Raw genomic sequence first — 24,905 nt, 5'->3', positions numbered from 1 at the left:
CAATGGTGGAGCGATTAAAATCGGGGATGTGCAAGAGGCCAGAATTGGAGGAGCACAGAGCTCTCAGAGGGTTGTAGGGCTGGAGGAGGTTACAGAGATAGGGAGGGGCGAGCCATGGAGGGATTGGAAACAGTCCCCACCACCGTGTTTTAAAACAGGCACTCGCTTACATTGGCCAAAAAGCGATGACCGTTAGTCATTTGCATTAACATCAATTTCAAATTTGCCGGTCACGAGGACTTAAGAGCTCCATTTATTTCGGGCAGAAACAGCTGAGCTTACTCATTAGTTCGCACCCTGTTAAGGTGCATTGAATGCAAGAACAAATAACGCCACCATTAACCTTCAATTACCTTGCGTGTACTTAAACCCTTCTAATCCCCTCTAAGTGGTGTGGGGTTATGGTCTATACTAAGCACTGACTGCAGTTTAAATAAAGCTAGTTGCACTGAATGCAGTCAATGGTGATCTACAACATTCTTGTTGATTAGTGTAATAGCGCTACCACGTTATACCGCGTATAGCGTATAGCGAGCAAATCCCGTTCGCACGAACGCGCCCGCCATAAGCGGTGGGTGGTGTATTATTACGAAGGTTCGAAGTTTGCAGTTTTTAAGTGACTTTCACCACAAGCCTAGACAGCGATCGTCAGCAAGCTATTCGACAATGAGCGACATCACAGACGGGCCCAATCCCATCCTTCTTGTAATAATTTTAGGGCTAACTCTGGACAAGTAAAGCCCACAGGTGTTACCATTACAGGTGCCCATTTCAATAGGCCGGTGGGTGTTACAGTGTTTTCAATGTAAAGATTTTATAAAGATTGTGTTAACACTACATACAAATTCAAATAACAGTCACTTTAATTTTAGTTTACAGTCAACAAAACGCCTTTCCATATGAGCTTTCCCCTCCCTTCATTCTCATCATTCATTCTCCTATTTCAAAGCGTTCTTTTCCAGGACCTCCAAACTGTGCAACTCCTTAACTTCCTCCGACTTTTCCTCCTCACACAATCTACAAAAGCTCAAACTTCTGGTCACCTAAGCATTATTGCATGATTTACCTCATCTTCTCTCCCAGTCTTTTCAACCTCAGTGGTTACTCAACTATGGGCCTTGGGCCTCCACCAAAGTGTTTATCGAATGGGCCCAAGAGGTACGGACAGGTCACTTAACACTGGTTCTGCAGTCCCGCCAAGCAAGGTTCCGTGAGGGAGCACAACCAGGCTGAATAGGAAATTATATATGAGAACACTTCAATGGTGCTGACTATGTGAACAGTTTGCATAGTAATTTGTTTTGGAGAAACTAAAGGGGCAGTATTTTCAGGAATAAATGTATGACAAACCTTTATTCATTTGTTTAGAAAGGCAAAATGTCTATCGGCATCTGAAAGAGAAGGATTATACACACCAAACCTTCTCTTTCAGTTGCTGACTGACCCGCTGTGAATCTCAAACTTTTGGTCTCTTTATTTCCAGCCTTTATGGTTATTTTGTTTATGTCAACTTCATCACCGAGTACAATGAGAATAAAGCTCTGAGTATGGCATTTGATAAAGTACCACATAATAGACTTGTTAGCAAAATTAAAGCCCATGGGATTAAAGGGACAGTGGGCAGCATGGATACAAGAGGGACAAAAAGCAGAGAGTAGTGGTGAATGGTTGTTTTTCAGACTGGGGAGTATACAGTGGTGTTCCCCAGGGGTCAGTATTAGGACCCTGCTCTTTTTGATATATATTAATGACCTGGACTTGGGTATAGAGGGTGTAATTTCAAAGTTTGCAGATGACATGAAACGCGGAAATGTAGTAAACAATGTGGAGGATAGTAACAGACTTCAGGAGGCAGACTGGTGAAATGCACCGCACTTTAGGAAGGATGTCAAGGCCTTAGAGAGGGTGCACAAGAGATTTACTAGAATGGTACTAGGCACGAAGGACTTCAGTTCTGTTGAGAGACTGGAGAAGCTGGGGTTGTTCTCCTTAGAACAGAGAAGGTTAAGGGGAGATTTGATAGAGGTGTTCAAAATCATGAACGGTTTTGATAGAGTAAATAAGGAGAAACTGTTTCCAGTGGCAGAAGGGTCGGTAACCAGAGGACACAGATTTAAGGTGATCGGCAAAAGAGCCAGAGGAAACATGAGGAAACATTTTTTCACGCAGCGAGTTGTTATGATCTGGAATGCGCTGCCTGAAAGGGTGGTGGAAACAGATTCAATAATAACTTTCAAAAGGGAATTGGATAAATACTTGAAAAGGAAATTTACAGCTGAGGGGAAAGAGCAGGGGAATGGAACTAATTGGATAGCTCTTTCAAAGAGCCGGCACAGGCATGATGGGCCGAATGGCCTCCTCCTGTGCTGTACCTACTATGATACTATGTGGTGGCGCTTGCGATTTTCCAATAAGCCCTGGTGTGGGGCAAGGTAGCGCATACTCAGGAAATTACACCTCATGTCACCCATGAGGAAAATTAGCACAAGGCTCTTCTGGGTTTCTCTGTCTTGCCAAAGTTTGCCTAACTCTCATTTAGTTTTAAATGGAAAATGCTCCTTTAACAAGCACTCCTCAGTACCACGGATTTATAAGCTTTACCTGTACAGGCGGTGGATGTGGGGAAAGGAAACTTCACACCAATGCAGTAGGGAGCATTCTGAAGTTGGTGGTTGGGAAGGGTCCATGGTATGACTGACCTGGGAGCAATTGGTGCTGCCGCTGGGGATCCAAATGAAAACAGCAATCCATTCTAGAGAAGAACTTTCCACTTGTGGGGGAGTCCAAAACTAGAGGTCATCAATGTAAGATGGTCACTAATAAACCCAGTAATGAATTCAGGAGAAACTTCTTTACCCAGAGAGTGGTTAGAATGTGGAATTTGCTACTACAAGGAGTAGTTGAGGCGAATAGCACAGATGCATTTAAGGGGAAGATAGATAAGTACATGAGGGAGAAAGGAATAGAAGGATATGTTGATTGAGTTAGATGAAGTAGGGTGGGAGGAGGCTCATGAGGAGCATAAACACCAGCATGGACCTGTTGGGCCGAATGGCCTGTTTCTCTGCCGTAAATTCTATATAACTCTCCAGTTCCGAAATCCCTCATCTTGAAATGGCCTTTTCCTGCTACTAAAAACATTTATATTGGTACATTTTGCTCCTTTATTTCACAATTTCTCCAGCTCCCAGCAGTGGCAATCGAGAACTTGCCATTTGTAGAACCCAAGACACAAGTCTGCCTCCTGGTACTTTATAACACAACACACTGAAGCTCCAGTATCTATGAAAGGACCAGAATAACCTTGAAATGCCTCAAAGTGTAATATCAGTCTATGCTTCAAAGGTGAGAATAAACTGATGTCAGTTTATTTCAGCAGAAGAGTCGAGGATTTTCTCCAGTGAAGTGTCTATCAGCTGTCAGTTCAAGTTTGCATTGAGTTTTGAAAATACACTGCTTTGTATTTTGCAGATTAAACAGCAAATCAGTTAATATCAATTTACTCACACATATCAAATCGGAACAGTGAAAAGTGACATCCTGATAACACAATTATAGTTAAAGGGAATCAATTTCCATTTTACAGGAGTAGCTAATCTGACTGATTGCTGTTCACTAATCAACACAACACTTCTGATGTAGAGTCCTCGAATGATCCGACCATTACAGAGCTGAACCAGTCATCACAGACCATAGAATAAACCCACCATTACAGAACCATAGAATAAACCCACCATTACAGACCATAGAATAAACCCACCATTACAGAACCATAGAATAAACCCACTATTGCAGAACCATAGAATAAACCAATCATTAAAGAACAATAAAATAAAACCACCTTAATGGAACCATAGAATTAACCTACCATTACAGAACCATAGAATAAAATCACCATTACAGAATCATAGAATTAATCCATCATTACAGGACAATAGAATGAACCAACCATTACAGAACCATAGAATTAACCTACCATTAAAGGACCATAGATCAAACCCACCATTACAGAACCAAAAATAAACCCATCATTACAGAACCATAAAATAAACACATCATTACAGAATCATACAGTAAATCCACCATTACAGAACTATAGAATAAACCCACCATTAGAGAACCATAAATAAACCCACCATTAGAGGGCCATAGAGTTAACCTACCATTACACAACCATAGAAAGAACCAACCATTACATAACCATAGAATGACCCAAGCATTACAGAACCAACCATTCCAGCAGAAAAAAATGAAAAAACCATTGCAGAACCATGGAATGAATTCACCATTATAGAACCACGGAATGAACTTACCATTACTGAACCATAGAATTAACCCACAATTATAGATCCATAGAGTAAACCCACCATTACAGAACCACAGATTAAACCCACCAATACAGGACCATAGAGTAAAACCACCACTACAGAACCATGGAACAAACACACCATTACAGAACCATAGAGTAAAACCACCATTACAGAAATATAAAATAAATCCACCATAAGAGAACCATAGACTAAATCTACCATTACAGAACCATAAAGTAAACCCTCCATTACAGAACCATAGAGTAAACCCACTATTACAGATATATAAAATAAACCCACCATAAGAGAACATAGGAACATAGGAATATAGGGACAGGAGTAGGCCATTCAGCCCCTCGAGCCTGCTCCGCCATTTTATAAGATCATGACTGATCTATGATCTAACTCCATATACCTGCCTTTGGCCCATATCCCTTAACACCTTTGGTTGCCAAAAAGCTATCTATCTCACATTTAAATTTAGCAATTGAGCTAGTATCAATTGCCGTTTGCGGAAGAGAGTTCAAAACTTCTACCACCCTTTGTGTGTAGAAATGTTTTCTAATCTCACTCCTGAAAGGTCTGGCTCTAATTTTTAGACTGTGCCCCCTACTCCTAGAATCCCCAACCAGCGGAAATAGTTTCTCTCTATCCACCCTATCCGTTCCCCTTAATATCTTATAAACTTCGATCAGATCACCCCTTAACCTTCGAAACTCTAGAAAATACAACCCCAATTTGTGTAATCTCTCCTCGTAACTTAACCCTTGAAGTCCGGGTATCATTCTAGTAAACCTACGCTGCACTCCCTCCAAGGCCAATATGTCCTTCCGAAGGTGCGGTGCCCAGAACTGCTCACAGTACTCCAGGTGCAGTCTAACCAGGTTTTTTTTAGCTGCAGCATAACTTCTGCCCCCTTGTACTCCAGTCCTCTAGATATAAAGGGCAGCATTCCATTAGCCTTATTGATTATTTTCTGCACCTGTTCATGACACTTCAATGATCTATGTACCTGAACCCCTGAGTCCCTTTGGACATCTAGGGCAGCATTTTAGCACCTGCTATCGGGTGCGTTCCTGGCGGGGGGGGCCCCGAAAATTGGGAAATCCCGGAGCGGGACCGGAGCCCGCCTCGAACCCGCGCACTTCCGGGTTCCCCGCTGAACCGCCGGCGTGCGCGCGCAGCCCCCGCTGGTGGGAATCCCGTAGGCAATTAAAGCCAGCTGGATGCCACTTGAACGTATTTATTTTGCTTGTTCAGGTCATTAACTGACCTGATTAAGGGATTATGTGGGATTTTAAAGCAAACTGGGACTGTTTCCCACACTGGGGGAAACACTCCCAGTTCAAATGGACGTGTTGCAGCTGTCAGCCTGTGGCAGCTGCAAAGGTCCATTTGACAGGTGGGTGGGGGGAGACCCTCACTCATTGCAGGAGGCCACTCTGTCACTTGGGACAAAGTTTGGCCTCCACCACCCTCCTCCTGACAATCAAAGTCACCAACTTGCACACTTACCCCGGGGTCCGGAGATATGTACCTACCTTGCGGACCCCCTCAGATGTACATCTTCCAGATGGGGGCCGCCGTAGCTGCAGTCATGACCTCCTCGGAGGGCGAACAGCATCACCTGCCTCACCAGCCTCGCCATCCACCTCTGACACGTGGAGCTTCACAATAGAGCGCTGTGACACATCCACCTGTACAGCAGGAGGGAGGGCTACCGCAGAGAGAGATGCGTCGCAGAGGGCACTACCCTCGCCACAGGGTCCACAGACCGAGGCTCAGCTTCCTGGACCTCTCTGAGCAGCAGTGCACACAGAGGCTCAGAGTCACTCGACATGTAGTCGTGGACATCTGTAGCCTCCTTCATGCCAAGCTGGTCCCGGCTGGCCCGAGCACCATCTTCTTTCCTGTCGCTGTCAAAGTCACCACTGCCCTCAACAACTTCTCCTCCGCATCCTTCCAGGGTGCAACCGGGGACATCGCCGACGTCTCTCAGCCGTCTGCACAAAAGAGCCCTGCAAATACACCTACACCCACTCTGCAGTGACACAATGGGTGGCATCAGTTGTGGGTCTTCATAGTGATCCTCGGGAAAGGGCATTATTGCACAAACCAGACAAGATTCGCAAAGACGTGACAGTAGTGGTGACAATATAATATGTGATGTGAGTTGCTCAGAAATTAAATATAAGTAACACCCATGACAAACCCTCAAACACCCTTGTGCATCCCCTTCATGCTTACGACACGTTTGCCTTACGCTGCCTACTGCACATATGTGATGCATGCCCTGTGGCTGCAGCACAGGTAGTGGCAGGTTGAGTGAGGCTGACCGTGAAAGAGATGCACGAGAGGGTGAGTATGGGATAGAGCCATGAGATTGTATGAGGATTGGGTTGAGTGGTAGTGGCGGGATGAGTACTGGCGAGGTGAGTAGGTGCAGGTAAGATAAGGATGAGGTTTGAGTGGGTATGAGGGGTGATGTGACAGAGTAGTGTTGGCAGTGCAGAAGGAGATGTGAGGTGGGGGCGGTGATGTGGCAGACGGAGTGTCGGGGAAAGAGTAAGTGTACTCACTTTGGCTGACCTACTGAGGTCATTGCAGCGCCTCCTGCACTGTATGCAGGTGGGCGATATGTTGGTGGTGCAGGTGACCTCCTCTGTCACCTCGAGCCACGCCTTCCTGGTGGCAGAGGCAGGCCACTTCCTCCCACCCACCGGGGGGAAGATCTCTGTCCGCCCCCTCCTGCTCACTCCGTGTATTGATACCTGGAGTGAGGCATCATTAAACTGGGAGCAGCCTTCCCCCTGAGCTGCTCCATGCTGTAATTTTTTCTATTTGTTGCAGCATCTGTCAGTGGAGGACTGCCCCTTTAAATAGAGCTCCTCCAGCTGACAGATCTTACTGCGCATGCGCAGCCCGCCCAACGCGCAGATCAGCAGTGGGGAACCCGGAGGACCAAGTAAGTGGATCCAATTATGCTATGATCGCGCGGGGAGCTGACTGATTTCGCGTTACCCACGCGCCCGATAGCCCCCCCGCCGAGAACCCGCAGCCCTGCTAACATCGGGCCCCTACTGTTTTTAACTTTTTACCATTTAGAAAGTACCCTGTTCTATCCTTTTTTGATCCAAAGTGGATGACCTCACATTTGCCTACATTGAATTCCATCTGCCACAGTTTTGCCCATTCACCTAATCTATCAATATCCCTTTGTAATTTTATGTTTTCATCTACACTGCTTACAATGCCACCAATCTTTGTGTCATCGGCAAATTTAGATATGAGACTTTCTATGCCTTCATCTAAGTCGTTAATAAATATTGTGAATAATTGAGGTCCCAAGACAGATCCCTGCAGGACTCCACTAGTCACATCCTGCCAATGTGAGTACCTACCCATTATCCCTACTCGCTGTCGCCTTTCGCTCAGCCAACTTCCTAACCAAGTCCGTACTTTTCCCTCGATTCCATGGGCTTCTATCTTAGCTAACAGTCTCTTATGTGGGACCTTATCAAATGCCTTCTGGAAGTCCATATAAATAACATCCATTGACATTCCCCTGTCCACTACTTTTGTCACCTCTTCAAAAAATTCAATCAGGTTTGTCTGGCACGACCTACCTTTCACAAATCCATGCTGGCTCTCTCTGATTAACTGAAAATTCTCGAGGTGTTCAGTCACCCTATCCTTAATTATAGACTCCAGCATTTTCCCCACAACAGATGTTAGACTAACTGGTCTATAATTCCCCGGTTTCCCTCACTCTCCTTTCTTAAAAAGCAGAGTGACGTGCAATTTTCCAATCTAGAGGGACAGTTCCTGAATCCAGAGAACTTTGAAAGATTATAGTTAGGGCATCTGCAATGTGCTCACCTGTTTCCTTTAAAACCCTGGGATGGAAACCATCTGGTCCTGGGGATTTGTCACTCTTTCGTGCTATTATTTTCTTCATTGCTGTTGTTTTACTTATGTTAATTTTATTGAGTCCCTGTCCCCGACTCAATATTAGTTTTCTTGGGATTTCCGGCATGCTATCCTCTTTTTCGACTGTAAATACTGACGCAAAGTAATTGTTCAACATGTCCGCCATTTCCCCATTGTCAATGACAATATCCCCACTTTCAGTTTTTAAGGGGCCAACACTGCTCCTGACCACCCTCTTTTTCCTAATATAACTATAAAAGTTCTTTGTATTGGTTTTGATATCCCTTGCAAGTTTCATTTCATACTCTCTTTTTGTAGCTTTTACTATCTGTTTTGTGACCCTTTGTTGATCTTTGTATCTTTCCCATTCACCAGGATCTGTGCTATTTTTTGCCCTTTTGTACGTCCTTTCCTTACGTCTTATACTGTCCCTTACCTCTTTCGTTGTCCATGGCTGTTTTTTTTGGCAAGTAGAGTTCTTACCCCTCAGGGGTGTAAACCAGTTCTGTATCTCGTTAAATGTTTCTTTAAACATTTCCCACTGATCATCAGTCGTTTTACCCATTAACAGATTTGCCCAGTTTATTATGGACAGTCTCTGTCTCATCCCATTGAAGTTGGCCTTACTCAAGTCTCGAATCTTAGCAGCTGATTCACTTTTTTTCCTTTCAAACACTACCTTGAACTCGATCATGTTATGATCACTATTGGATAGATGTTCATGCACAGTCAAGCTGTTAACTAAATCTGGTTCATTACTCATTACTAAATCTAGAATGGCTTGCCCCTTTGTTGCCTCTAGGACATACTACTGTAGAAAACTATCCCGGACACACTCAAGAAATTCACTACCTTTCTGACAGTTGCTAGTCTGCTTTTCCCAATCTATGTTAAAGGTTAAAGTCCCCCATTAAGACCACTATGCCTTTGTTACACACTTGTCTAATCTCTGCATTTATACAATCTAGCACTTCAGAGCTGCTGCCAGGGGTCCTACACACAACCACAGAACCGCAGAATAAATCTACCATTACAGAACCATAAAATAAACCCTCACTACAGGACGATTGAGTAAACCCACCATTGGAGATCCACAGTGTAAACCCACCTTTGCATAACAATAGAATAAACCCACCATTACAGAACCATAGAATGAACCAACCATTAGAGAAGCATAGAATGAATCAACCATTACAGAACCATAGAATGAAACCATCATTAGAAGGCCATAGAATTAACCTACCATTACAGAACCATAGAATTAACCTGCCATTATAGGACCATAGAATGAACCAACCATTACAGAACCATAGAATGAACCTACCATTGCAGATCCATAGAATGAGCCAATCATTACAGAACCATAGAATGAACCTACCATTATAGAACCACAGAATGAGCTTACAATTACTGAACAATAAAATTAACTTACCATAACAGATCCATAGAATGAACCATTAAAGAATCATACAGTAAACCCACCATTAAAGAACCATAAAATAAACCCACCATTACAGACTAATAGAATAAACGTATCATTACACAACCAAAAATAAACCCATCGTTACAGGACCATATTGTAAACCCACCATTACAGAACCATAGAGTAAATCCACCATTATAGAACTATAGAATAAACCCACCATTACAGAACCATAAAATAAACACATCATTAGTGGGCCACAGAATGAACCAACCATCATGGAACCATAGACTGAACCTACCATTACAGAACCATAAAATGAACCCATCGTTACAGAACCATAGAATAAAACAATCACTCCAGAACCATAAAATAAACCCATCATTACAGAACCATAAAATAAATCCATCATTACAGAACCATAAAATAAAACCACCATTACAGAACCATACGGTAAACTCACCATTACAGAACCATAGAGTAAACCCACCATTATAGAACCATAGAGTAAACTTACCACTACAGAAGCATAGAGTTAACCCACCATTACAGAACCATAAAATAAACCCACCATTACAGAACCATAGAGTAAACCCACCATTACAGAACCACAGAGTAAACTCACCACTACAGTAGCATAGAGTTAACCTGCCATTACAGAACCATAAAAGAAACCCACCATTACAGAACCATAGAGTAAACCTACCATTACAAAACCATAAAATAAACCCATCATTACAGAACCATAAAATAAACCCATCATTACAGACCCACAGAATTAACCAGCCATTATAGAACCACAGAATCAACCAATCATTACAGAACCATACAGTAAACACACTATCACAGAACCATAGAGTAAACCCACCATTAGAGAACCATAGAGTAAACCCACAATTACAGAACCAAAGATTAAACCCACCATAACCACAATAGAATAAACCTACCATTAGAGAAGTATAAAATAAACCCATCATTACAGAACCATTGAGTAAACCCACAATTACAGACCTTTGGATTAACCCACCATTAAAGAAGCCAAAATAAACCCACCATTACAGAACCATAGAATACAGCCACCATTACAAAACAATGGAATGAACCATCCAATACAGAACCATAGAATTAACCCACCATTAGAGGGCCATAGAATTAACCTACCATTACAGAATAATAGAATGAACCAACCATTAGTGAACCAAAAATGAACCAACCATTAGAGAACTGTAGAATTAGCCAACCGTTACAATGATGAACCAACCATTTCAGAACCATAGAATCAACCAACCATTGCAGAACCATAGAGTAAACACACCATCACAGAACCATAGAGTAAACCCACCATTATGGAGCCATTGAGTAAACTCACCATTACAGAACCATAGAATGAACCGATCATTAGAGGGCCATAGAATTAACCTACCATTACGGAATAATAGAATGAACCAACCATTAGCGAATCAAAAATGAACCAACCATTAGAGAACTGTAGAATGAACCAACCATTACAGCACCATAGAATAAATCAACCATTACAGAACCATGGAATGAACCCATCGTTAAAGAACCATAGAATTAATCCATTGTTACAGGATTGTAGAATGAACCACAGAATTAACATGCCATTACAGAACCATAGAATGAACCAACCATTACAGAACTATAGAATGAAGCAACCATTACAGAACCATGGAATGAACCCATCATCACAGGACCACAGAATGAACCAACCATTACAGACCCATAGAATAAACCAAGCATTACAGAACCATAGAATGAACCCATCATTAGAGGGCCATAGAATTAACCTACTATTAAAGAACCACAAAATTAAACCACTGTTAAAGAACCATAGAATTAATCCATCATTACAGGATTGTAGAATGAAGCGACAATTACAGAACCATAGAATTAACCAACCATTACAGAACCATAGAATGAACCAACCATTACAGAACTAAAGAATTAACCTACCATCACAGAATCATAGAATGAACCAACCATTACAGAACCTTAGAATGAACCAACCATACAGAACCATAGAATGAACTCATCATTACAGAACCACAGAATTAACCTATCATTATAGAACCATAGAATGAACCAGCTTTTACAGAACCATGGTTTTGCCTACCATTACAGATCCATAGAACGAACCAACCATTACAGGACCATAGAATGAACCCATTATTACAGAACCAAGAATTAACCTACCATTACAGGACCATAGAATGAACCAAGAATTACAGAACCATAGAATGAACCCATTATTACAGAATCATAGAACTTACCTACCATTACAGATCCATACAATGAACCAACCATTACAGAACCATAGAATTATCTACTATTACAGATCCATAGAGTAAACCCGCCATTACAGAACAATAGATTAAACCCACCATTACAGAACCATAACATAAACCCACCATTATAGAATGATAGAATAAACCTACCATTACAGAACCATAAAATAAACACATAATTACAGAACCATAGAATTTGCCTACCATTACAGAACCATAGAATGAACCAACCATTACAGAACCATAGAATGAACCCATCATTATAGAACATAGTATGAACCCATCATTACAGAACCATAGTATGAACCCATTATTTCAGAACCAAAGAATTAACCTACCATTATTATCCATAGAATGAACGAACCATTACAGAACCATAGAATGAATCTACCATTGCAGTTCCCTAGAATGAACTTATCATTACAGAACCATAGAACGAACCTACCATTACTGAACCATAGAATCAACCTACGATTACAGATCCATCGAATGAACCAACCATTACAGAACCATCGAATGAAGCTAGCATTACAGATCCATAGAATGAACCAACGATTACAAAACCATAGAATGAACCAACCATTACAGAACCGTGGAATTAACCTACCATTACAGATCCATGGAATGAACCAACCATTACGGAACCATGGAATGAACCAACCATTACAGACCCTCAGAATTAACCTACCATTATTGTGGCATGGAAACACAGGACTCTAGAATGAACTTACCGTTACTAGACACTAGAGTGAACCTAGTATTAAAAGGTTCCAAGATGAATTTACAATTGCAGGGATTATCAGGAATGAGATGGAGAATTATCTACACAATAAGCATCAGTTAACATTGATTCGGAGTGGGGAGATACTGCCTGACAAATCTTGATTTCTTTGAGGAAATGACATCCTAAGTAGACTGGGAATCCATACAACACTGTATACCCAAGACTCCCAAAAGACATTTGACAAAGTTTGCATGAAAGGCTACTAGTTAAATGCAATGCTGTGGGATTCATGTCAAAACTTGGGAATGGATAAAACATTGGCTGAAGGTTAGAGCACAGCGGGCTGTAGTTAGAATAGTTATGTTAGGTGGAAGGAAGTGTTGAGTGGGGTGTCCCAGGGATTAACACTAGGACCACTAACAATTTCTAATTTACATCAATGACCTGGATTCAGAAATTCAATGAAAATCATAGAATCACAGAATGGTTACAGGTCAGAAGGAGGCCATTTGGCCCATCATGCCCATGGCGGCTCTTTGTAAGAGCAATCCAGTTAATCCCATTCCCCCGCTCTTTCCCCGTAGCCCTGCAATTTTTTTCCCTTCAAGTATTTATCCAATTCCTTTTTGAAAGCCACTGCTGCCACCACCCTTTCAGGCAACGCATTCCAGATCCTAACCACTCGCTGTGTAAAAATGTTTTTCCTCATGTCGCCTTTGGTTCTTTTGCCAATAGCCTTAAATCTATGTCCTCTGGTTCTCAACCCTTCCACCAATGGGAACAGTTTCTCTTTAATTACTTTATCTAAACCCTTCATGATTTTGAATACTTCTATCAAATCTCCTCTCAACCTTCTCTGCTCTAAGGAGAACAACCCCAGCTTCTCCAGTCTATCCATATAACTGAAGTCCCTCATCCCTGGAAACATTGTAGTAAATCTTCTCTGCACCCTCTCTAAGGCCTTCACATCTTGCCCATGGGTCAAATTTGAAGATGATACCAAACAAGGAGGGGCAGAAGATATGGGCAACAAATGTCCTGCATATATGTAAGAATTTGCATTCATATAGTGCCTTTTACCACCTCAGGACATCCCAACCGCGTCACACCCATTCAAATACTTTTGAGGTACAGTCTGTAATTTAAGAAATGCAGCAGCCAATTAATACACAATTTGTCCCACAAACAGCAATGAGATAAATGACCAGATAATGGGGGGAAAATTGGATTTGGGCCGTTTTTGGGCACGGGTAGCATGATGCGCTATTACCCCGCGCCCAATGACCCCTGCGCAGGCAAGACGCGAGTCAGCGTTCCTGCAATCAGCGTTCCATACTGGGCCTTGCACGTTGAATCAATGCAATTCGCACTTTCCGCCACCAGGGGGAGCCCAATCTCTTAAAGGGAGGATGTTTCTTAGAAATCTCTTAAAAGGTAGCTGGTACTTATTATTTGCTGAAAATAACAGTCTACTGTCTGCACGGAGTCTGAACGGAGATCAGACATCGTAGGTCCCATCCCTGTGTTTACACACTGATGAGTTATGTTAAAACATTGAATAAAGGTTGCGCACTGTTAAATCCCACATCCCCCAATCTGCACGCCAAACCTCACCAATCTGCTGATCTGAGTTGGTACCAGGCCTGCGAGAGTGCATGCACCAAGGTTCTCTGCTGATGTACTAGAGACATTGGTGCAAGAGGTGGACAGAAGGAGGGACATCCTATATCCACAGGGGGGGAGGGGGGCAAGAGGCCCTCCAGACATATACTCAAAAGGCAGTGGGAGGCAGCGGGGGGACAAAGTCAATGCCAGGCTCACAGCATCATGAGCATGGATGCAGTGCAGGAAGAAGTTCAATGCTTTGACATGAGTGGGCAAGGTGAGTGAGGTCAACTGTCAAGTGATGTCTCCTACCAACTGCACCATGCACTACGCCCCCCATCACCCACTTACCAACAAACTCTTTCCATCAGTACTCAACTCTTCCAATCAGATGCTTCCTCTCGTCCTTACACATTACCACTGTTGCAAGCCGCCCACCCACAACTCACAGGCCACACACACTGGCAGCTATTCAACCATGACAGGCACATCACCCAGACACACGTCCCGCTTTCTTGCAGGAGAAGATGGCACATATCAGGAGGGAGCAAGTGGCAGTGGCATTTAGCCCCTCGAGCCTGTTCTGTCATTCAATGAGATCATGCTGTACCTGTGACCTAAATATATACCCGCCTTAGCCCCATATCCCTTAATACCCTTGGTTCACAGAAATCTATCAATCTCAGATTTAACATTCACAAGTGAGCTAGCATCAACTGCCATTTGCAGAAAAGCGTTCCAAACTTCTCCCATCCTTTGCGTGTAGAAGCATTTCCTAACGTCACTCCTGCACGTCCTAGCTCTAAATTTTTTTTTAAATTATTCGTTCACGGGATGTGGGCGACGCTGGCAAGGCCGGCATTTATTGCCCATCCCTAATTGCCCTTGAGAAGGTGGTGGTGAGCCGCCTTCTTGAACCGCTGCAGTCCGTGTGGTGACGGTTCTCCCACAGTGCTGTTAGGAAGGGAGTTCCAGGATTTTGACCCAGCGACAATGAAGGAACGGCGATATATTTCCAAGTCGGGATGGTGTGTGACTTGGAGGGGAACGTGCAGGTGGTGTTGTTCCCATGTGCCTGCTGCTCTTGTCCTTCTAGGTGGTAGAGGTCGCGGGTTTGGGAGGTGCTGTCGAAGAAGCCTTGGTGAGTTGCTGCAGTGCATCCTGTGGATGGTGCACACTGCAGCCACAGTGCGCCGGTGGTGAAGGGAGTGAATGTTTAGGGTGGTGGATGGGGTGCCAATCAAGCGGGCTGCTTTATCTTGGATGGTGTCGAGCTTCTTGAGTGTTGTTGGAGCTGCACTCATCCAGGCAAGTGGAGAGTATTCCATCACACTCCTGACTTGTGCCTTGTAGATGGTGGAAAGGCTTTGGGGAGTCAGGAGGTGAGTCACTCGCCGCAGAATACCCAGCCTCTGACCTCTGCTCTCGTAGCCACAGTATTTATATGGCTGGTCCAGTTAAGGCTATGTCCCCTAATCCTAGTATTCAAGTCTTGGAGATCTCCAAAAACAGTTATAAATGTCTCTGCAACCAGAAGCAATAATCCAGCCACTAACCTGTAAATCCTGCATAGTCTTTTTAAATTGCGCTGGTGTGGGTCCTCCAGGCACTCTAAGTCACGTTCAGATGGTCGGGGTTAAAACTATGCATGAGTTGAGCGTAAAGTTCCAAAATGGTGTCTATCACTTTAAATCAACGTTGCACACTGATTTAAGCCATTTTCTTCTTACTTTACATGCTTCCAGCATTCCTTATCCGCGCCTGCACTAACTCCTGTACCAAGATGGCGTCCGGCGCACGTCACGCTGGAAACGTGCATGCGCAGCCAAGACGCCATCTTGGATGTCGGAGAGGCCGTGTAGCGCCGGAACAACAGGCGCTACACGGCCCAATTTAGCGCCCAATCTGTTTTAGTGACGTTGTTTGAGGGTTAATTGTCGGCCAAGACACCGGGGAGAGCTCCCTTACTCTTCTTCGAAATACTGGCCTCGGTTTAACGTCTCATCCGAAAGGCAGCACCTCCGACAGTGCAGCACTCCCTCAGTACTGCACTGAAGTATCAGCCTAGGTTTTGTGCTCAAGTCTCACTGCTCAAAGAGCTAAGAATGAAGTTGAAAGAGATTAAGATCTGATCAGAGCATACCTTTGATTACTGTAAAAAGTTTTGGTCATTGAAACTCAGGTATTCAAGCACTGCAGGCAGTTCAGAGATGAACCACAAGACTGATACCCAGTGTCAGAGATCTATGGTATGAGAAAGGACCAATTTATTTTCTACAGTTATCTCTGACAATTGTTCCTTATCCTCCTCTAGTACATATGTGTTCTCATTCCACCATCATTTATAAAAACCAAAGTAAAATATTTATTTAATATCTCAGCCAAACCTGTAGAGGCTCCTCAGAGAAATGTCCTTGGCCCAACCATCTTCATCAATGGCCTTCCCTCTATCATAAGGTCAGGAGTGGAGATATTCACTCATGATTCCACATTGTTCAATTCCATTCGCGACTCCTCCAATAATGAAGCAGCCCACAGCAAAACCTAGACAACACGCAGGCTTGGGCTGACAAAGGGCAGGAAACATTTCTGCCAGGTAATGATCACCTCTCCCTGACCTTCAGTGGTGTCACCATCACTGAGACCACCATCAATATCCTGAGGAGTGGGGTGGCGGGGGGTTAACCATTGACCAGAAGCTTAACTGCGCCAACCACATCAAGAACATGACTATGAGAGCAGGCCAGAAGCTTAACTGCGCCAACCACATCAACAACATGGCTATGAGAGCAGGCCAGAAGCTTAACTCAATTCCACTACTTGAAACTACTAAGGGCCAAAGCCCTCTAATTTAAAAAGTCTATTTAGCGACAAAATGGGTGAAATTGTTTGTTACCTTGCGCCAATGATGGACCCTCACACACAATGGGTAACAGAATATCGCAGGCACATTTCCCGTGATTTTCTGATAAGCTGCTTGCTGCATGTAAAGCCCAGGCACAGGGCTTTGGGAAATTTTGCCCTGTAGCCTGAAATTTAGTATAGGCAATATTTACAGATGATCACTTAACACGTGACTATTATAGTCCTTTCTCCGTGAGTTTACTGGAAGCGTAGACCTGATAAAATAAATGGGTTAACGTCTCTGTTGAAACGCTTGACAGAGGAAGGTCATAGGAACATCTTAACTGTCGTCCACTAATATCAACGACAGTGATTTCCAGGCTAATATTATTCCAAACTTACGGCCGTGCCTTCAGCTGTCTAGGCCCTAAGCTCTAGAATTCCCTCTCTTATCCTCTCTGCCTCTCTCTCCTCCTTTAAGACGCTCCTTAAAACCCACCTCTTTGACCAAGCTTTTGGTTTTTGCACGATAATCGCTCCTGTGAAGCGCCTTGGGACGTTTTACTATGTTAAAGGCGCTATATGAATGCACGTTGCTGTTGTTGTGGTTGTAGAGATGAGTTTTGGAGCTCATCGTGTGATGTTAATTTCATTGCGTGACACAATGATTTTGAGGCACTTCTCATCTTTGGAATGAAGTCTTCACAAAATTAGCAATTTTCTCTGAGGGGTCATATGGATGGTTAGTTTGAAAAATAGGAAATATTCACAGTAACAACTAGAGACAGAGCAGAGACATTTTAAAACCATTGTCTGGCTATACCTGACCTGGAAGTATTTGAATGCCTAAAATTGAAAAATCTTCCATTCCTGAGCATCAACGTCCTTCACATTGACGAGCACCAAAAATGCATATAAATTTTAAAATTAAAACTACTTTGGGTTTTAGCACATTTAATAAATCTTCTGACTTTGCTATTAAAAGTTTAATATTCTAATCTTCATAATGTGCATTCCATCACGAAGATCATTTACTTCCATCTCCATAACATCACCCGTCTCCGCCCCCGCCTCAGCCCATCGGCTGCTGAAACCCTCATCCATGCATTTGTTACCTCCAGACTCGACTATTCCCATGCTCTCCTGACCGGCCTCACATCTCCCACCCTCTGTAAACTTGAGCTCATCTAAAACTCTGCTGCCCCCGTATCCTAACTCGCACAAGTCCCCGTTCACCCATCATCCCTGTGCTCGCTGACCTACATTGGCTCCTGGCCTGACAACGCCTCGATTTTAAAATTCTTATTCTTGTTTTCAAATCCCTCCATGGCCTTGCCCCTCCTTATATCTGTAACCTCCTCCAGCCCTACAACCCTCCGAGATCTCTGCGTTCCTCCGATTCTGGTCTCTTGCGCATCCCCGATTTTCATCGCTCCACCATTGGCGGCCGTGCCTTCAGCTGCCTAGGCCCTAAGCTCTGGAATTCCCTCCCTAAACCTCTCCGCCTCTCCGCCTCTCTCTCCTCCTTTAACACTTCTTAAAACTCTTTGACCAAGCTTTTGGTCAGCTGTCCTAATATTTTTATTACGAGGCTCGGTGTCAAATTTTGTCTGATAACGCTCCTGTGAAGTGCCTTGGGACGTTTTACTATGTTAAAGGTGCTATATAAATTATGTAGGATTTTACAGCACAGAAACAGGCCATTCGGCCCAACAGGTCTATGTCGGTGTTTATGCTCCACACAAGACTCCTCCCACCTTACATCATCTCACCCTGCAACCCTCAACTGGTTGAGCACAGAATTCACAAACACACGCACGCACGCACACATCGAACATGTCATTAAAATTTTCATTAAAAATGTTCTTAATCACCATGTGAACCAATGGCTCTCGACTCCTGCTGTGTTAATTAACAATGCAGAGGTGCTGATTCATTGTTCCTCCCACTAATGGGATTAACTATTAGGGCTGTCTGAAGGCAGCTGCATTCAACCAAAGCCACTAACTTGGTGTATATTTTATTTGCTTTTTGTTGCTATTTGTTGGAAAGGAGACACATTTTATTACTTATCCTGACCCTGTACAGTTCAGAAAACAAATAAAATTAAGTCCCCTTTTCGAATGGCTGTCTTTTTTTTAACTCTCCTTCATCTATCCTCTCTGTCTTGGTCCCATAATTAGTCTCTTGAACCTTTTCTCTATGTTCTTTATGCTATTAAAACCCGAGCTTGGTATCACTGAATAACTACTTCCTGATTTATCTCATGGTTTCTCTTAAGCCTTGCAGCCTTGATGTCGGCCCTTTCACCAAGAATTCTCCATTTTGAAAAAAATAAATAAATAATTTGAGCGCACCAAACAATTTGGCCTTTTAAGAAGCAAAAAATGATAGGTGTTTCTACAAGTAGTACTGCTTAGATCATTACATAAGGCCCCATAGATTTCATAATTCATGGCATTATTTGGGAAACCCAGCACAAAAGGATCTATGTACTGCTCAGTATGATAGGCCGCATTACTAAGTCATGAATAGATGACTGAACACTCTTTGTTCCCCCTACTCAAACTATGTCACTTGTGAAGAAAGGAATTCAAACCGAGAACAGACTTCATTCTTATAGCACAGCACTGCCTGAGAAAACACTGGGGGAGTATACAGTGGGAATGAAGTATTGAATTAAAAAAAAAATCTTCAAACAAGTGCTCGGAGCCAACAAGGAGGGTTCGGTCCGTCGAGCTGGCATTCAATGGTGTTCCGTCCATTCACTCGCAGTCCGGGGAGAACAGTGAGATGTCTATTCGTCGTAATTTGTTGCTGAATTGAGAAAGAGAAGGGACTGTGTTCTCAGAAGCGTTCTTGCTGCCAGAAGTGAGTGTCGGGCAGTATACATCACCACAGATTTACTCTGCAGTCCCGGGTCACAGCGACTGAGGAAGTCAGCAAAAATAAAATGGGAGGAATGCACATTGCGGCTCAAATGGAGCCAAGGGGCGCGGAGGTAGCCTACATCTTAAGCCAGATGATCAGGAAGCTGGGATCGGCACAAAATGTCCACTGAGTGTCGTAAGACTCTTTTACTAAGTAAACGGCAACTGAAAATGAAGAGATATATCCATTTATTGTGGAGAGAGGGAAACAAGAGTTAACGTTTAAGGTCGATGACCTTTCATCAGAACTGGAAGACGTTAGAGGTGGGCAGCTTTTAAGCAAGTACAGAGCCAGGGAAGAGCAGGAGAAGAACAAAATGGGAGAGGTCTTCTTCTTCATTCCCTGCCCCACTTTTCCCTGGCTTTGTACTTGCTTAAAAGCTGTTCATCTCTAACATCTTTCCGTTCTGATGAAAGGTCGTCGACCTGAAATGCTAACTCTGTTTCTCTCTCCACAGAGACTGTCTGACCTGCTGAGTGTTCCCAGTGCTTTCTGTTTCTGTTTCACATTTCCAGCATCCGCAGTGTTTTTGCGATTCTTGTATCCATTTACTGTTATTTAAAAGGGCTTTGCATTAAAGGACTGCTGTCGATGCCAGCGGTGGCTACAGCGAAGGGCTGGGGAGCAAATGAGGCAGTGCCATTGCCTCCAGAGACATCGGTGGAGTTGCCTCCTGACTCCTCTTTTCCTTGGCGTTTGGGGAGGTTTCGCCGACAGACAGGGGTAAGGGTAAATGGTGACCCTTGTGGCACGTGTCCCTTCCGAGATGGACATCCTCCTCCAGCGCCAGGGACGCAAGATTTGGGCGGGTCAGAGGACGTCATCGCAAAATCGGATACAGGCCGCTCACAGTTTTCAGTCCCTTCGGTTGAATGAGTAGAAAATCATGAGTGGCTGGCGATTGATCTTAAGATAAGGGCTTCTTCCCCGGCCAGCCTCTTACACCCTGGCATTGAAAAGGAACGTCTACCCCCTATCTACCTCCAGACTCGACCATTCCATTGCTCTCCTGGCCGGCCACCCACCTTGTACCTTCCGTAAACTTGAGCTCGTCCAATAGTTGGCTGCCTGTATCCTAACTCGCACCGAGTCCCGTTCACCCATCACCCCCTGCTCTCTGTGCTCTCTGACCTACATTGGCTCCCAGACCCGGCAATGCCTCAGCTTTAAAATTCTCATCCTTGTTTTCAAATCCCTCAATGTCCTCGCCCCTTCCCTAATCTCTGTAATCTCCTCCAGCCCTACGACCCTCCGAGATCTCTGCGCTCCTCCAATTTTGGCCTCTTGCGCATCCCCAATTTTCATCGCTCCGCCATTGACGGCCGTGCTTTCAACTGCCTAGGCCTTCAGCTCTGGAATTCCCTCCCTAGACCCCTCTGCCTCTCTACCTCTCCTCCTTTAAGATGATCCTTAAAACCTACCTCTTTGACCAAGGTTTTGGTCACCAGTCCTGATATCTCGTTATGTGGCTCGGTGTCAAATCTTGGTTTGATAACGCTCCTGTGAAGTGCCTTGGGATGTTTTAGTACAGTAAAGGCGCTATATAAATGCAAGTTTTTGTTGGTTTTGTTGTATGGACCTTTCCAGCCATTGAAGGAAGATCAAGCAATTAGAATTAAAGGGAGATAAAATTCTTCTCCTGTAGAGTTCTTAATAGTTGGAGTAGGAGCAGAAGACTCTCCCCTCTCTAGAGGCCAACGCCATTAGTCTTGCTCCACACAGGTGGATTAATAGTTGGATAAAATTCACACAGTCTCAAATCACAAATTTTTTTACAATTATGTTAGGAAAAGGAGGGTGGTCAAGAGCAATAGGGGCCCCTTAAAAACTGATAATGGTGATATTTTAAATGAAAATAATGAAATGGCGGACATGTTAAATAATTACTTTGCATCAGCATTTACAGTAGAGGAAGAGGATAGCATGCCAGACACACCAAGGAAACTAATTTTGAATCATAGACGGGGACTGACCATGATTAACATAAGCAAATTAACAGTAATGAAGAAAACAACGGCACTAAAGAGTGACAAATCCCCAGGACCAGATGGTTTCCAACCATGGGTTTTAAAGGAAGTAGGTGAGAACATTGCAGAAACCCTAACTATAATCTTCCAAAGTTCTCTCGATTCAGGAACCGTTCCTTTAGATTGGAAAATTGCACTTGTCACTCCGCTATTTAAGAAAGGTGAGAGAGGGAAACTAGGGAATTATAGACCAGTTAGCCTAACATCTGTTGTCAGGAAATTACTAGAGTCTGTAATTAAGGATAGAGTGACTGAACACCTTGAAAATGTTCAGCTGATCAGAAAGCGCGAGCATGGATTTGTAAAGGGTAGGTCATGCCTGACGAACCTGATTGAATTTTTTGAAGAGGTGACTAAAGCAGTGGACAAGGGAATGTCTATGGATGTTGTTCATATGGGCTTCCAGAAGGCATTCGATAAAGTCCCTCATATAAGGAATTGTTAGCTAAAGTTGAAGCTCATGGAATTGAGGGCAAATTATTGACCTGGTTAGGAAATTGGCTGAGCGGCAGGAGACAGAGTAGGGATAATGGGCAGGTACTCAAATTGGCAGGATGTGACTAGTGATGTTCCACAGGGATCTGTGTTGAGGCCTCAACTAGACACTGTATTCATTAACAACTTAGATGACGGGATAGAGAGCCACATATCCATGTTTGCCAATGACACAAAGATAGGCAGCATTGTAAGCAGTGTAGATGGAAGCATAAAATTACAGAGTGATATTAATAGATTACGTGAATGGGCAAAACTATGACAAATGGATTTCAATGTAGGCAAGTGTGAGCTCATCCATTTTGATCCTAAAAAGGATAGATCAGAGTACTTTCTAAATGGTGAAAAGCTTAAAACAGTGGAGGTCGAAAGAGACTTAGGGGTCCATGTACGTAGATCATTAAAATGTCATGGACAGGTACAGAAAATAATCAAAAAGACTAATGGAGCACTGGCCTTTATATCTAGAAGACAAGAATACAAGGGGGTAGAAGTTACGTTTCAGCTATACAAAGCCCTGATTAGACCACACCTGGAGTACTGTGTTCAGTTCTGGGCACCGCACCTTAGGAAGGATATATTGGACTTGGAGGTTGTGCAGCGTAGATTTACTAGAATGATACCTGGACCCCAAAGGTTAAATAACAAGGAGAAATTATGCAAACTAGGGTTGTATTCCCTGGAATTTAGAAGATTAAGGGGTGATTTGATCGAAGTTTTCAAGACATTAAGGGGAACTGATAGGGTAGATAGAGAGAAACTATTTCCGCTGATTGGGGAGTCTTGGACTAGGGGACATAGCCTAAAAATAATAGCCAGGACTCTCAGGAGTGAAATTATGAAACACTTCTACATGCAAAGGGTGGTAGAAGTTTGGAACTCTCTTCCGCAATTGACAGTTGATATGAGCTCAATTGTTAATTTTAAAACTGAGATTGATAGATTTTTGTTAACCAAAGGTATTAAGGGATTTGGGCTACGGCGGGTATATGGAGTTAGGCCACAGATCTCATTGAATGGTGGAACAGGCTCGAGGGGCTAAATGGCCTACTCCTGTTCCTATAATCCTATGATCTAATTGAGGTGTTTAAGATGATTAGTGGATTTGGTAGGGGAGATAGAGAGAAACAATTTCTTCTGGCGGGGGAGTCCAGAACAAGGGGGCAAAACCTTAAAATTAGGGCTAGAACATTCAGGGGTGATGTCAAGAAGCAGTTCTACACACAAAGGGTCCTAGAAATCTGGAACTACCTCCCCCAAAAAGCTGTTGGGGCTGGGGGTCAATTGAAAATGTCGAAACTGAGATTGATAGATTTTTGTTATGTAAGGGTATTAAGGGTTATGCAACCAAAGCAAGAAACTGGAGTTAAGATACAGATCAGCCATGAGCTTATTGAATGGTGGAACAGACTCGAGAGGCTGAATGGCCGACTCCTGTTCCTTTGTCCCTATGTTCATAGTTTAGAAGCAATTCTTTGTAGAGATCTAGAATCAGTAAGGTGATGTCACAGTCTGATAGTGTTTGTTTTGGCTGGCCCAATATCCTAAAGTCGCTGGTACCTCATCACTCTGCTGAGCTGTTAGAATGGATTACTCCCTATCTGACCATGGCTATGATACAATTTAATAAAGGGCTCACGTTTGCACTGTTTGAACTGTTCCCTTTAGTATCTGCCAAATATTTCGCGAAACATGTTTTCAGAGTCGACAAAAAGGATTAACATCAGCCTTTTATAGGCTCAGATTACCTAAATCTTTTAATGAATGATCACTTCTTACTCTACCGTGAGCTACTTGCAACTCAGTCGTGCTTCATCTTTATTCCCAAAGGTTGCTGAAAGCTGGCACATAAAATCAACCAATAGCCAACACTTGTATCTCACCATCAGTGCTGCTTAGGAGAAACTCAGAAAGTATCGAGCTAAATTTTCACCATTGGCCCTCCCGATGCAGGCTTTACCAGACTGGGAGTGTATTTCAGGATTTGTGAGTGTGTGCCCTCTCCACCAATGTCTATACTGTAATATTAATGGATGAAAAATCATGAGGGAAACACCCTCGAATCCTGTAGATGGAAATTTACCCCGTAGAGCAACTATAGAGTTAACTACCATTGATACAGGGGCTAAAAGGGTTAAATTACAAGGACCGGTTGCACAGACTAGGCTTGTATTCCTTTGACTAAGGCGTGATCTAATTGAGATGTTTAAGGTGATTAAAGGATTTGATAGGGTAGATAGAAAGAAACTACTTCCTCTGCTGGGGGAGTCTACAACAAGGAGGCATAATCTTAAAATTAGAGCTAGGCCA

The 24,905-nt window shown here is 43.3% G+C and overlaps 1 protein-coding gene across 1 annotated transcript in view; it reads right to left on the bottom strand.

Annotated features, from left to right (window-relative positions):
- The window catches only part of nlgn4xa (neuroligin 4 X-linked a), a 181,002-nt gene that overhangs the window by 6,859 nt on the left and 149,238 nt on the right, over positions 1–24,905 (bottom strand). The window lies entirely within an intron of this gene.

Source organism: Heptranchias perlo, chromosome 6 (assembly GCF_035084215.1).
Source record: "Heptranchias perlo isolate sHepPer1 chromosome 6, sHepPer1.hap1, whole genome shotgun sequence".
NCBI lineage: Eukaryota > Metazoa > Chordata > Chondrichthyes > Hexanchiformes > Hexanchidae > Heptranchias > Heptranchias perlo.
This window is presented reverse-complemented; position numbering and strand designations above follow the sequence as displayed.